General features: G+C 46.2%; 1 long non-coding RNA gene across 1 annotated transcript; it reads right to left on the bottom strand.

The window, feature by feature from the left end:
• Positions 1-1,768: 1,768 nt before the first annotated feature.
• LOC114607797 (uncharacterized) lies at positions 1,769-4,342 on the bottom strand. The gene is made up of 2 exons (XR_003709224.2): positions 4,080-4,342; positions 1,769-2,726 (listed from the first exon to the last, which is right to left on the bottom strand). It is a non-coding gene; the product is annotated as an uncharacterized LOC114607797 (long non-coding RNA).
• Positions 4,343-14,004: the final 9,662 nt, after the last annotated feature.

Below are 14,004 nucleotides of genomic sequence, written 5' to 3'. Positions count from 1 at the left end.
TCCTTTTTCCCTACTCTATTTTTTCTGATGAAAATTTCACCCCTGTGCTACAAATTGCTCCAGCAGGAAGAGGTTAAAGATCCCTTCCCCTCTCACATGTCATAGTTCTAAGCCAGATTGGGAGGACCCCAAAGTTGCTATTTGAAAACAATTTAAAAAGTGAGACAGAGATACATTCACTCACTCATCCTGCTAGTCTGGCCCTGAATGTATAAGCACATCAGCAATGGAAAAATAAAAGATCTAGAGTGAATCATTAGTGTGCAATGAAGCGCACACACACATCACTTCGAGTGGGGTATCAGGAATCACCCTAATTTGAGACATGATGCTGTTGATGCATGGAGATGTACCTAATTGAATTTCCCTTGGGGCATGAATGCAAGAACAGCCTTGCTGGATCAGGCCAAAGGCCCACCGAGTCCAGCATCCTGTTCTCACAGTGGCTAACCAGATGCCCATAGAAAACCCACAAGGGGAACCAGAGTGTAACAAGACCGCTCACCTTTTGCGGTGGGCAGCATTGCGGCTGGGCATCCAGAGCTGTTCCACCAGGCCTTTGGCCAAGGCACAGTCTGACCCCCTCTCTCCTTCTGTAATCCTCATAGAACTCTAGCCCAATGGTTGCCATTAATTTGACTCTGAACTGATTTTAGAATGAATTGATATTAGAATGTATTTCAATTAATTGATTGTGATATTATGTAAACTGTGTTATTTTTACTGTTGTTAGCCACTCTGAGCCCGACTTTGGCTGGGGAGGGCGGGATATAAATAAAATTTATTATTATTATTATTATTATTATTATTATTATTATCCTCGCAGTGATCCAGGTCGGGGTCAGGGAATTGACGCCTCCCTTGTGCCAGCCCCAGCCATGTCATATCCTGCCCGCCCGCCCGGCCAATCAATGCTGGTGGGGGCGTGGCCACGGGTGTTTTAAACCGCAGTGTGGTTGGGGGCTTACCTCTCGCCTCCTCGCTGGATCTGCTTCTCCAACAATCACCACCTTGACTTTGCTTTGCTTCCATTGGATTCCTGTTCAGGCTGCGGCTTTGACACCGGCTTCTACTTGCTCTGCTCGCAATTTATCAGCAAGCGTCTAGTTTTGGTTGGGGTTTTGTCTGATGACTAAAAGGAGTTACTCTCCCCTACAGTTCATGGCATGGTGAAGATACACTAGTAGTGGAGAAACACGTATCTGTGGACTGGAACTGTCCTGTAAAGCCTTTTGAACCAGCCCAGTAGCCTCTTATTTTTTTAAGGAGCTATTTTTAAAAAGCCATTGCTTAGAAGTGCTCAGCGACACTCATTTGTCTTCCAGAGTGCTTGGCAATCTGCTTCGCTTGTGTGGTGTTGATACATTTTCCTGTCAATCATTTGTTAATTTCTCACTTTTCAATGCATTTCCCTGTCACTTTCCTAACCGCAAGAAGGCAGTTCTTTTTTTAGAAGTAGATTTGTTGGGCTTGCGCAACAGAGCACTTTAATCCAGGTCAGAGGTACTGGAAATATCAGTGGAGGGGTGCCAAATTGATTAATTAATTAATTAATTACACAAACCCATATTTCCCAGCAGGCCCTTGAGTCCCTCCTGCAAGATGCTGACAGTCTAGATGAGGTCCTTAGTTTCTGTTTCATGTTCTCTCCGTTTGTGAGACTGAAGGTGGACCAAATAGTTTGTTGCTGTAAGTGAAGCAGTATGACCCCACAGCAAGCCTAGAGCTTCCTTGTAGCCACCCATGTCCCTCTAAGCAAGAAAAATAAAGAGGAAAACCATTTTCTTTATTTAGAACTTGCCAGTTTACTGTATTACCATTTATTATTTAGCGTTTAGGTGTCAGTGCCATTGCATTAAGTGAACAAATTGCAAAGGAGACTAACAAAGCAGCAATGAAGGCTGTCAGAAAATCAAATGGACCCATTGCATTTACTCCTGGGGTAGGAAAAAAATACACCAGGCACCTGACAAATTTCATTTTGCACATTACAGGTCTGTTGAAAGAAAATGCAAGCAAAGAATCCTATTTGCTGGTATGTCACCTGTAAAACAATTGGTGCATGTCTGAGCAACACTTATCAGAAGCAGAAATTCAGAGATCTTGATGACAAGGAGAGGGGAACAACTGAAATGCATATAAAAAAATGAAGCCAAATATTCTTCATGTATTCAATGCATTTAAAATATGTCGTTTCCTCAATCGGCAGGGGACTGGGCTGGATGAATGCTGGAGTCCCTTCAAACTCATAGGATTACATGAAATTAATATTTTGTAAATGGCAAGACAGCAGACAAAGCAGTGCAGGAAACACCACAAATGCAAAATATTTCCCACAGCTTGGTCCCCAAATCCCTTTTTTTTTTTTAATAAAAAAAATCTTCCTCATGAGCTGAACTGGAACAAACTCCACTATTAAGTTCCGCTGTTTTTTTCAGATGTGAGCACAGTGGAAAGCCATTTGTTACAAGTCTCACACCCCTGCTCCATCCAAGCAAACAAACGTCCTCTTAATATTGCATGAAATCAACTTATATAAAAGTTTTACAGCTCTGAGTGAAGGGAGATGAAAGAGACTTTCTCAGTTGTCAGAAGATGAAAGCTGGAGGTGGAGTGTCATGGGGACTTCCTGTCCAATTGCCTATCCTTCTGTTCTTCAGACATTACTAACTGGGCATCGCTGTAAGCACCTGCTGAGGGCGATGAGTCACAGAACAAGCCAAGAGCTGAAACAAGTAATAATCAGGAAATATAATCATTATGCAAGCAAAGTTCCAGGTTGAAGAGGCAGCCATTTTGCCCTTCTTGTTGAAATGGACCAATAACTAGCCTGGGTGAGCAGATGGCCAGCCCAGTACCTGGAACCCATCCCCTGTCAGGGCAAATGCTCTAGCCCAGCCTTTCTCAACCTGTGGGACCCCAGATGTTGTTGAACTACAACTCCCATCATCCCTGAGCTCTGGCCTTGCTAGCTAGGGGTGATAGGAGTTGTAGTTCAACAACATCTGGGGACCCACAGGTTGAGAAAGGCTGCTCTAGCCCAACCTTCCTCCACCTGATGTCCTCTAGGTTTTATCAACCTCAGCTCCTATCAGTTCCCACTGGTGTGGCCAATAGTCAGGGATTGCGGGTGTTGCAATCCAACAACATCTGATGGCACTGGACTTGGGGAGGTTGCTCTTATCTGGTGGCTCACAATTTGGGGCACCTGCACAAAGAGCTTGGGGTTCTTGGACAGCTGATGAGATGGGAGCCAGCTTTAAGGAAATGGCAAGTATACCTCACCAGTAACTGGGCCTCACTGTCCTGATTGATAGACTGTGTAACCTAACACAAAACATCACAACTGCTTTTCTAAAGAAGATAGGGCCAGCCCTAACATTAGGCAGAGTGAAGTGGCTGCCTCGAACAGCAGATGCTGGAGACAATGGTGAGGTGATGGAGGGCAGGGCATGTGTGTCATTTGGCCTGTCCTAAGCTAGCTTGCTAGGGATGCGGGTGGCGCTGTGGTCTAAACCACAGAGCCTAGGACTTGCCGATCAGAAGGTCGGCGGTTCGAATCCCTGCGACGGGGTGAGCTGCGGTTGCTGGGTCCCAGCTCCTGCCCACCTAGCAGTTTGAAAGCATGTCAAAGTGCAAGTAGATAAATAGGTACTGCTCCAGCGGGAAGGTAAATGGTGTTTCTGTGCGCTGCTCTGGTTCGCCAGAAGCGGCTTAGTCATGCTGGCCACAGGACCTGGAAGCTGTCTGCGGACAAACGCCGGCTCCCTCGGCCAGTAAAGTGAGATGAGCGCTGCAACCCCAGAGCTGTTCGCAACTGGACTTAGCAGTCAGGGGTCCCAGCGTGGTGTAGTGATTAAGAATGGTAGACTCGTAATCTGGTGAACTGGGTTCGATTCCCCGCTCCTCCACATGCAACTGCTGGGTGACCTTGGGCCAGTCACACTTCTCTGAAGTCTCTCAGCCTCACTCACCTCACAGAGTGTTTGTTGTGGGGGAGGAAGGGAAAGGAGATTGTTAGCCGCTTTGAGACTCCTTAAGGGGAGTGAAAAGAGGGATATTAAGTCCAAAACTCTTACCTTTACCTTTAAGCTAGACTGCTATCCTTGGGTGCAATGGAGGAAGCTGTCTTGTCACTAATTTTGAAGTCTCGGCGGTCAGTCTGGTCAGCTTCTGGATGTGGAACAGCTGGAAATCTTGTCCATCTCAAAGTTGGTGTTGACAAAAGGAAGGATCAGAAGCTCTTCCTAGAGTGAAATGTAAAGTGAGATGAAATTCACTATTGCTCAAGGACAGTAATAAAACGCAGCAGGAAGAAGGGTTTCATAAATGTTCTCATGCTTAAATCTTCACAGGGAAAGTCCACCTGAACTAAGTAACCAAAAACAGGGAAGTTTTCCACTGCTGAAACCCACACAACACTGTCTGTCCTGGGAAATACAGCATTCCAATCTTTTGTGCTTTAACCACAGTGAACAAACAGAGGCTCTGCTTTCAAGTTGAAGGTTTCTTTTTTAACTGTTTTTAATTGCAAAGAGAAGTTTATAGTCTGGTAATATATAGCCCCGTAAATCATCATTAAAATGCTTCGAGTCATGAAACAATAATAGGAACAAAAATCAATGTGTGTATATCAAAAGCAAGAGATTTATACATGACCTGGGATGATAGGACAAGAAAGCCAATGTTTACCATCTTTAAGAATAGCTGTGTCATTTGGAGGGGGTTGTTTGGGGAAAAAAGCATGACTAATAGAATCAATACAGACAATATTTAGAAATTCCTGGGTGGGATTTGTGTTCTTAGACTTCAGGTGAATTTGCAAGATAAGAATGAGACTTTCAGTAAATATAAATCCACTGCCCAGAATTCTAACTTTTCAGCTGTTTTAAGAATACACAGTTATGTTGATGTTTCCATGGTTGGTGCCAGAGACCAGACATATCCAGCAGATTCTGCTTCAGTCCTGATTTCTGCATTGTTGGAGAGGGTCTTGTAGGCATCTTGTCCAATCCCTTGCTTGAGGCAATGAATCCTGAGCCACAGCCGGCTCTACCATGAACCAAAATGAAGCAACTGCTTCAGGCAGCTTTCAACTATTTTTTCAACAATTTCTGGTTGCCATGACACAAGCAATTTCCTGGGCTACTTTGCCCATAATGCCTTGCTTTGAAGGACACCTAGGCCTTCCTCAGAGCAAGACAGAGGGGAAAGGGTGTCAGCATGGCCAGTGCTGACACCACATTAGCAATTGAGAAGTAAGTGGAGGGGGGAGCAAGTAGGGCAACTGAGCAGTGGGGGCTGCCTCAGGAGGTGCAATGTATTTGTAGTAGTAGTTGTTGTTGTTTAGTCGTTTAGTCTTGTCCGACTCTTCGTGACCCCATGGACCAGAGCACACCAGGCACTCCTGTCTTCCACTGCCTCCTGCAGTTTGGTCAAACTCATGCTGGAAGCTTCGAGAACACTGTCCAACTATCTCGTCCTCTGTCGTCCCCTTCTCCTCAATCTTTCTCAACAGAGTCTTTTACAGGGAGTCTTCTCTTCTCTTCTCTTCTCTTCTCTTCTCTTCTCTTCTCTTCTCTTCTCTTCTCATGAGGTGGCCAAAGTATTGGAGCCTCAGCTTCACGATCTGTCCTTCCAGTGAGCACTCCTTAAGCACTGATTTCCTTAAGAATGTATAGGTTTGATCTTCTTGCAGTCCGTGGGACTCTCAAAGGTCTTACACTGGCCTTATAGAGCATCTCCTCTGCCTGAAGAGGAAGGGCTGTGTTGAGTATCTGCAAGATATATAAAGCTGCTCCATCAGGTTTTATGTATGCCCCATGCCCTTCGGCTGAGGAAGACCGCAGATCTCTCTGCCTCCTGAGGCACCCCAAAACCTTGGAGCTTCCTTTTACAAATATCTAATTTAATGGGAATGGCCTTTGTCCAATGCAGACCCTCCAAGTGTCCCTATTTTCCAGGGACAGTCTCAGATTTACAGAATCCATCCTGGTTTTTTATTTGATCCTGGAATGTCCTGTTTTTCCTTAGGACATCCCTATTTTCATTGAAGAAATGTATGGAGTTATGAGACCCCCAAGCCAAGGAGATAACTAAATTATAACCTTTAGAAGACATCTGAAGACAGCCCTGTAGAGGGAAGTTTTTTAATGTTACATATTTTATTCTATGTTTATATATGTTGGAAGCCACTGGGCAACCCAGTCAGAGGGGTGGGGTATAAATATTAGTATTAGTATTACGGATTAGGAGGTCCCTATTTTCACTGGAGAAATGTTGGAAGGGTATGTTTGTCCAATGTACAGAATTTTCGCTTCTCTGTCTCATTAGGCCTTCAAATCTTTCCTTTTCTTTTGGCAATAAATAATATATAGGCCAGTATCTGATGAGATGGATGAAGCTGTCTGTTTTATATATATATTTATATATTTTTCTTGCGTATGTGCCTAGCATCGCAATCATTCCTGTGTGTTGAGAGAGCTGAGTGACACTTTTTAGCAGCTCACTATTTATAGGGTTGTGGAAAGGATGTCTATTCCAGAGGCTTTTACCTTAACCTAAACCAGGAAGGCACTTATAAAATTGAATTTGGCTGCTTAGAGAGCTCATATTCTATTGTAAATTACAATCTATAGTTCTGTCTGACTGCCGGACCATCAGGAGATCACAAAACTGCGCTGATTCTTGTTTTCTGATTAAATTTAGGCTACTATCCTTCTGTGCCAGATTTCTTAAAAAAGAAAAGAAATAGGCAGAAGCAGAGAGGTAAATACATTATCAGGAAATATATTTTTATAGGAACAAAATTCTATACATAACGCTAGAAACAGATCTCAAATTCAGCCTGCTATAATTTGGGACTAAGTGTTATGGAGATAATGCAAATTTATTTTTGGTTTAAAGAGAAGGATATTTGGTCTGGCATCCTTCCTATGAAAGTTGATCATGCCGCTCAAATGTCATTTGTCAGGAACCTGCGGTCACCTTGTTTGTCAATACTCTTGCAATGTTCCTGATCTTAAAGACATAAACTGTTCTATTGCTGGATACCTGCCTCCAGAGATCATTACAATGATTTCTAAACAAGCACTGAAATGCTAAGTACCTCAAATTACCCAACATTTCCTACAGAATGTGTGATTCTTAGGAAATACATCTTACTTGTATTGGAAGTACTAGAGCAGAGATCATTCAGTTAGTAACCTAACAATTAATTCTGTTAACAGTCAACCAACAAAGGGGTGGGGGTGGGGGTGGATGTGCTGCCTAGCAACTGGTCAGAATGGCATGATCCTTGCTGAGGTAAACTGAGTTCTGATTGGCTAGTTAGTGTTGAGGGAGTTTTCATCTGAATGTTAGTTGTATGGACTGACATACATGTATCAACTAGGCCTGAATTGCTAAGAAGGACAAACACTCCTCTGTTTATTTCTCCTCATATGATGTACCATACTTTTATTCTTCCATTTACCCAGTAAAGTATTATGCATTTCTCTTCTATCTGTATTCCATCTGTGTTATTTAAGGGACTTTGCTAACAAGTGGTGTTTTATGTCTCTCTCACTGTACTTCCCTCATTTCGTAACATCCTTCCCCGCCATTTAGGACAAACCCTTGAGATCTTTGTCCCATTTCTGTAAGTCACACAATGCTATATACTGGCCTCAAAGGAATGGCTGCGAGGAACAGAACTGAGATAATCACTGAACAAGATTAGCTTTGAAGTACAGTATGGTGAGGGGTCCTTTTGTGATACATCATATTTTACTTTTCTTTTTCTTATAATAATTTTTATTAAGTTTCCATTATACAAATTTACCATATCACATTTTTTTTTTACAAATTCCAACTTTTAGACTTCCATCAGCTTCTCTGCTAATCATCCATATTTTTACATACTTTACGCATTCCCTATATATAATATTGCCTTTTAACATACCTTTACTATCCTATTTCTTTTTAACAATATTCCTCTAGCTTTCACAAAACTTCTTTAAATCCCACCAGCGTTGTTTATAATAATAATAATAATAATAATTTATTATTTATACCCCGCCCATCTGGCTGGGTTTCCCCAGCCACTCTGGGCGGCTTCCAACTGAATATTAAAAACAGTACAGCATCAAACATTAAAAACTTCCCTAAAGAGGGCTGCCTTCAGATGACTTCTAAAAGTAAAATAGTTGTTTATTGCTTTGACATCTGCTGGGAGGGCGTTCCACAGGGCAGGAGCCACTACCGAGAAGGCCCTCTGCCTGGTTCCCTGTAACCTTACTTCTCGCAATGAGGGAACCGCCAGAAGGCCCTCGGCGCTGGATCTCAGTGTCCGGGCTGAACGATGGGGGTGGAGACGCTCCTTCAGATATACTGGACCGAGGCCGTTTAGGGCTTTAAAGGTCAGCACCAACACTTTGAATTGTGCTCGGAAACGTACTGGGAGCCAATGCAGATCTCTCAGAACTGGTGTTATGTGGTCCCGGCGGCCACTCCCAGTCACCAGTCTAGCGGCCGCATTCTGGATTAATTGCAGTTTCCGGGTCACCTTCAAAGGTAGCCCCACGTAGAGCGCGTTGCAGTAGTCCAAGCGGGAGATAACTAGAGCATGCACCACTCTGGCAAGACAGTCTGCGGGCAGGTAGGGTCTTAGCCTGCGTACCAGGTGGAGCTGGTAAACAGCTGCCCTGGACACAGAATTAACCTGTGCCTCCATGGACAGCTGTGAGTCCAAAATGACTCCCAGGCTGCGCACCTGGTCCTTCAGGGGCACAGTTACCCCATTCAGGACCAGGGAATCCCCCACACCTGCCCGCCCCCTGTCCCCCAAAAACAGTACTTCTGTCTTGTCAGGATTCAGCCTCAATCTGTTAGCCGCCATCCATCCTCCAACCGCCTCCAGGCACTCACACAGGACCTTCACCGCCTTCACTGGTTCTGATTTAAAGGAGAGGTAGAGCTGGGTGTCATCTGCATACTGATGAACACCCAGCCCAAACCCCCTGATGATCTCTCCCAGCGGCTTCATATAGATATTAAAAAGCATGGGGGAGAGGACGGAACCCTGAGGCACCCCACAAGTGAGAGCCCAGGGGTCTGAACACTCATCCCCCACCACCACTTTCTGGACACGGCCCAGGAGAAAGGAGCGGAACCACCGTATAACAGTGCCCCCAGCTCCCAGCCCCTCTAGACGGTCCAGAAGGATGTTATGGTCGATGGTGTCAAAGGCCGCTGAGAGATCCAGCAGAACTAGGAAACAGCTCTCACCTTTGTCCCTAGCCCGCCGGAGATCATCAACCAGCGCGACCAAGGCAGTTTCAGTCCCATGGTGAGGCCTGAATCCCGATTGGAAGGGATCCAAATGGTCCGCATCCTCCAGGCGTGCTTGGAGTTGTCTGGCAACCACCCGCTCAATCACCTTGCCCAAGAATGGTAAATTTGAGACTGGGCGATAGTTGGCCAAATTGGCTGGGTCTAAAGATGTTTTTTTAAGAAGCGGTTTAATGACCGCCTCTTTCAGCGGGTCTGGGAAGGCTCCCTCATAGAGGGAAGCATTCACCACCCCGCAGAGCCCATCGCCCAGCCCTTCCCGGCTCGCTTTTATCAGCCAGGATGGGCAAGGATCCAGGAGACAGGTGGTCGGTTTCACTTGTCCAAGCAGCCTGTCCACATCCTCGGAGGTAACAGATTGGAATTGATCCCATGTAACAGGACCAGGCAGAACTCTAGCACTCTCCCACCCTGGCCCTGCTCCCACGGTGGAGTCTACCTCCTTCTGAATCTGAGCGACTTTATCTGCAAAAAACTTTGCAAAAGCATTGCAGGAGATCTTGGGGTCCCTACCAGGCCCCGGTGGTGCAGGTGGTTCCGATAGATTGCGAACTACCTGAAAAAGTCTCCTGCTGCTGTTTTCTGCAGATGCAATGGAGGCGGTGAAGAAGGCCCTCTTCGCCGTTGCCATTGCCACTTGGTAGGCTCGACGTTGAGCTCTAGCCCGTGTCCGGTCTGATTCAGAATGAGTTTTCCGCCACCGGCGCTCTAGCCGTCTCAACGATTGTTTCATCACCCTCAGCTCTGGGGAAAACCACGGGGCTGTCCGGGCTCCATGCAATCGGAGAGGGCGCTTCGGAGCCAGACAGTCAATAGCCCTGGTTAACTCCGCATTCCAGCGGGCCACCAGGGAATCAGCTGAAAGGCCATCAACTTGGGATAAAACATCCCCTACCACTCTCTGGAAACCAATTGGATCCATTAAGTGGCGGGGGCGGACCATCCGAATCGGTCCCACCTCCCTGCAGAGGGGAAGGGTCGCGGAGAAGTCCAGTTGCACCAGGAAGTGATCTGACCATGGCACTTCTTTTGTTTCGCTTTTAGATAATGTCAGATCACCAACATCTGTAGAGGTAAACACCAAGTCTAAGGCATGTCCGCGGCTATGAGTTGGGCCAAACTTATTCAGGGACAGCCCCATGGAGGCCATGCTTTCCACGAAGTCCCGAGCGGCCCCTTGTAAGGTCGTGTCGGCATGGATGTTAAAATCCCCCAGGACAACCAAGCTAGGTGTCTCCAGGAGCATATCCGCCACGACCTGAAGCAGCTCGGACAGGGAATCCTTGGTGCAGCGGGGAGGTCGGTACACCAAAAGGAATCCTGTACTGCCCCTATTGCCCAACTTCCAGAACATGCACTCAGAAAATTGGGTCTTCCCAATAGGACGCCTGGTGCAGACTAATGACTTCCTAAAAATCACTGCAACCCCCCCTCCCCGCCCACATGACCTGGGTTGCTGTGCGTAAGAGAAACCTGGTGGGCAAGCAGCGGCAAGGGCAGGCCCATCTGCCTCATCCAACCAGGTCTCTGTCACACATGCCAGGTCAAATCCTCCATCCACAATCAGGTCGTGGATGGCAGTGGTTTTATTCATCATTGACCTGGCATTGCACAGCAACACTTTCAGGTCATGTGGGTTTCCCTTGCTGATTCCAGTATCCTTCCGGTCAGGACCAGACCTGGAGGCAGGGATAGTCCTCAACCAACGACTAAACCTGCCTCCTCGGTAATGACATGGTCTGGTCTTAGCGTAACTCCTCCTCCGGCCCGTGATCACTGAGATCGGGTGTCCCAATACATTCCCTCCTGTGGAACCTGCCCCAGCCATTCTATTGGCTGAGGCCCACTCCCAGGCAGCCCTGACCCTTCCCCTTAAAAGGCAAAATACAAACTATATAATAACTTAACAGAATAATAAAAATAGAAGCACAGCAAAAAACAATAGTGCTAAAATTAAACTGTTCCCCACCCTAACTAAATACTTAACCAACCGCAAACAGAAATAAAATTATAAAATTATAAAACATTATAAAAAACAACCACCACCATTTAAGGTGCAGCAAATTAAAAGCAGTTAAAGCATTTAAAACCATTTTGTCACTTGCTGCAGGTAGCTGCTCAGGCCTCTAAACTGTAGTGGTGAGTGCGGGCCCCGCCCCCTAGGCCAGATGGAATTGGCAGGAGAGGGAGCGGTCCTCCCAACAGTCAAGCAGGCAGCAACAGCAGCAGTGTCTCAGAGGCCTTGATGGAGGCCCTCAAGCTGTGGCGATGAGTGCAGGCTCCGCCCCCTAGGCCAGATGGAGTTGGCAGAAAAGGGAGCGGCCCACCAAACACTCAGCAGAGCAGCAGCAACAGCAGTGATGTCCCGGAGGCCTCTCTCCGGCCTCTTATGCTGTGGCAGTGAGTGCAGGCTCCGCCCCCTAGGCCAGATGGAGTTGGCAGAAAAGGGAGCGGCCCACCAAACACTCAGCAGAGCAGCAGCAGCAGCAGTGATGTCCCGGAGGCCTCTCTCCGGCCTCTTATGCTGTGGCAGTGAGTGCAGGCTCCGCCCCCTAGGCCAGATGGAGTTGGCAGAAAAGGGAGCGGCCCACCAAACACTCAGCAGAGCAGCAGCAGCAGCAGTGATGTCCCGGAGGCCTCTCTCCGGCCTCTTATGCTGTGGCGGTGAGTGCAGGCTCCGCCCCCTAGGCCAGATGGAGTTGGCAGAAAAGGGAGCGGCCCACCAAACACTCAGCAGAGCAGCAGCAGCAGCAGTGATGTTCATCATGTTTGTTCATCACATATACTTTTCAGATATTCTGTGAATTTTCCCCAGTCCTCAATGAACCTGTGATCCCGTTGGTATCTAATTCTAATCTTCCCAGTCAATTTGTCCAACTCTGCATAGTCCATAAGCTTCATTCTCCTCTCTTCAAGGGTCGGTAGTTCCTCCTGTTTCCATTTCTGGGCCATTAGTATTCTTGCTGCCGTTACTGCGAATTGAAAAAGTTTATAGTCCCTTCTATTTATCTCACTTCCTGTTATTCCTGACAGAAAGGCTTCTGGTTTCTACATCATATCTTCCTTTTCAAGTGACTCCCGCCCTCAATTTTGTCCCTATGTTCCTTTTTTCATTCCCAAAAGCAGAAGAAAAGAGGCATGCCCCAATAATGTTTTTGCACAATAACAGCTCGTTTACATTTGCTGAGCAGAATCCATATATCTCCCCTTAAGTTTGCACTTCCTTAATGGAGAATATCGCACTCCAAGCACTCTTTGGTATAAAAGGCAGTACTTCCCCCAGACAACACATACTTGGCAGATGAGATTGTTGGCTGGAATTGCTGTGCGAGAATCACAGGCATGTATTGGACGTTATCTGTGATGTCATGGTACAGATAATGAGCGGTGCAACTTCCTCCCTCAAACGTGTTCAGTTTTGCGAAACCTAGCCAGCTATTGGCTATGTACACCCCTGCTGTTCCAACCCTTAACACTATAGTGATCAAAGCTGCTTTGAAGCAGAAAACAAAACCCAATGGGGCTTTGTGAGTGCAGTCTTATGCATGTTGATATGGGGGAGGGATAAGCCCTGTTGGACACAGTGTGTCTTCCCCCTGAGAAAACATGCATGGAATTCAGTTGCAAATGGATCTGTTTGTCCATCCAGCCCGGTACTGTCTACTTTGACTGGCAGTGGCTCTCCAGAGATTCAGGAAGGGCTGTGTAACTCACCTTACCTCTGTCTCCCTGAGTCTTTGCAGCATACCAGGCAGGAGAGAGGGAAGGGGGGGTTACTGTGGTGGTGAGGTTGGTGCAGTGCGAATGTGTGGGCAGAGCCAATCAAGCACTCAGTCAAACAGAGCTCTAGTGTACAGCACAGACCTACCATGCCATCCACTGCTCACAGGAACATAAGGAGAGCCCCTGGGTCAGGTTAATGGCCCATCTAGTGACATATCCTGTTCTAACAGTGGCCAACTAGGTGCCTGTAGGAAATCTGCAAGCAGGATTCGAGCACAAAGGCACTTTCCCTTCCTGTAGTTACCAGTAACTGTACGACTCATGCAACACGTTGGCGACTAATATAAACACAATAATTATACATTCTTTATCAATCTTCCGAGAAAAATACAAAACCTTATGCAAAGCCACAGAGACTTGTGAACTACCCAACCTAAGATGAACTTATAATGTCTGATTTCAATGGATTTTTCAAGTGCTTTTTAGGTGAGTTCATGAAGATACCAACAAAAGGTAAGTTCGGTGTTGTTCACAATACCGAGAGATGCTAGTGAGGTTGTAGATGGATGTTAATGAAGTTGTACCTGTTTTGCACCTGTTTCGCCCTGGTAGTCTTCATGAACTTACCCAAAAAGATAAAGAAAACAAAAGACAGAGTTAAGCACTTGAAAAATCCATTGAAATAAGACATTCACATAAGTTCATCTTGGGTTGGGTAGTTTGCAAGTCTCTGTGGCTTTGCATAAGGTTTTTTATTTTTCTCAGAAGATTGATAAAGAATGTATAATCATTTTGGTAATTATTGTGTGTATATTAGTCGCCTACAGCTGTAGAGGCATAAACCTAGCCATCATGGCTAGTAACCATCAATATCCCTCTCCATGAATTTGCCAGATCCCCTTTTTAAAGGTTGTTGGCCATCACTGGCTCCTATGAGAGTAAGATCCACAG

This window comes from Podarcis muralis, chromosome 12, assembly GCF_964188315.1.
Source record: "Podarcis muralis chromosome 12, rPodMur119.hap1.1, whole genome shotgun sequence".
Taxonomy (NCBI): Eukaryota; Metazoa; Chordata; class Lepidosauria; order Squamata; family Lacertidae; genus Podarcis; species Podarcis muralis.
The sequence above is the reverse complement of the archived record's forward strand: the minus strand, read 5'-3'. Positions and strand labels throughout refer to the sequence as shown.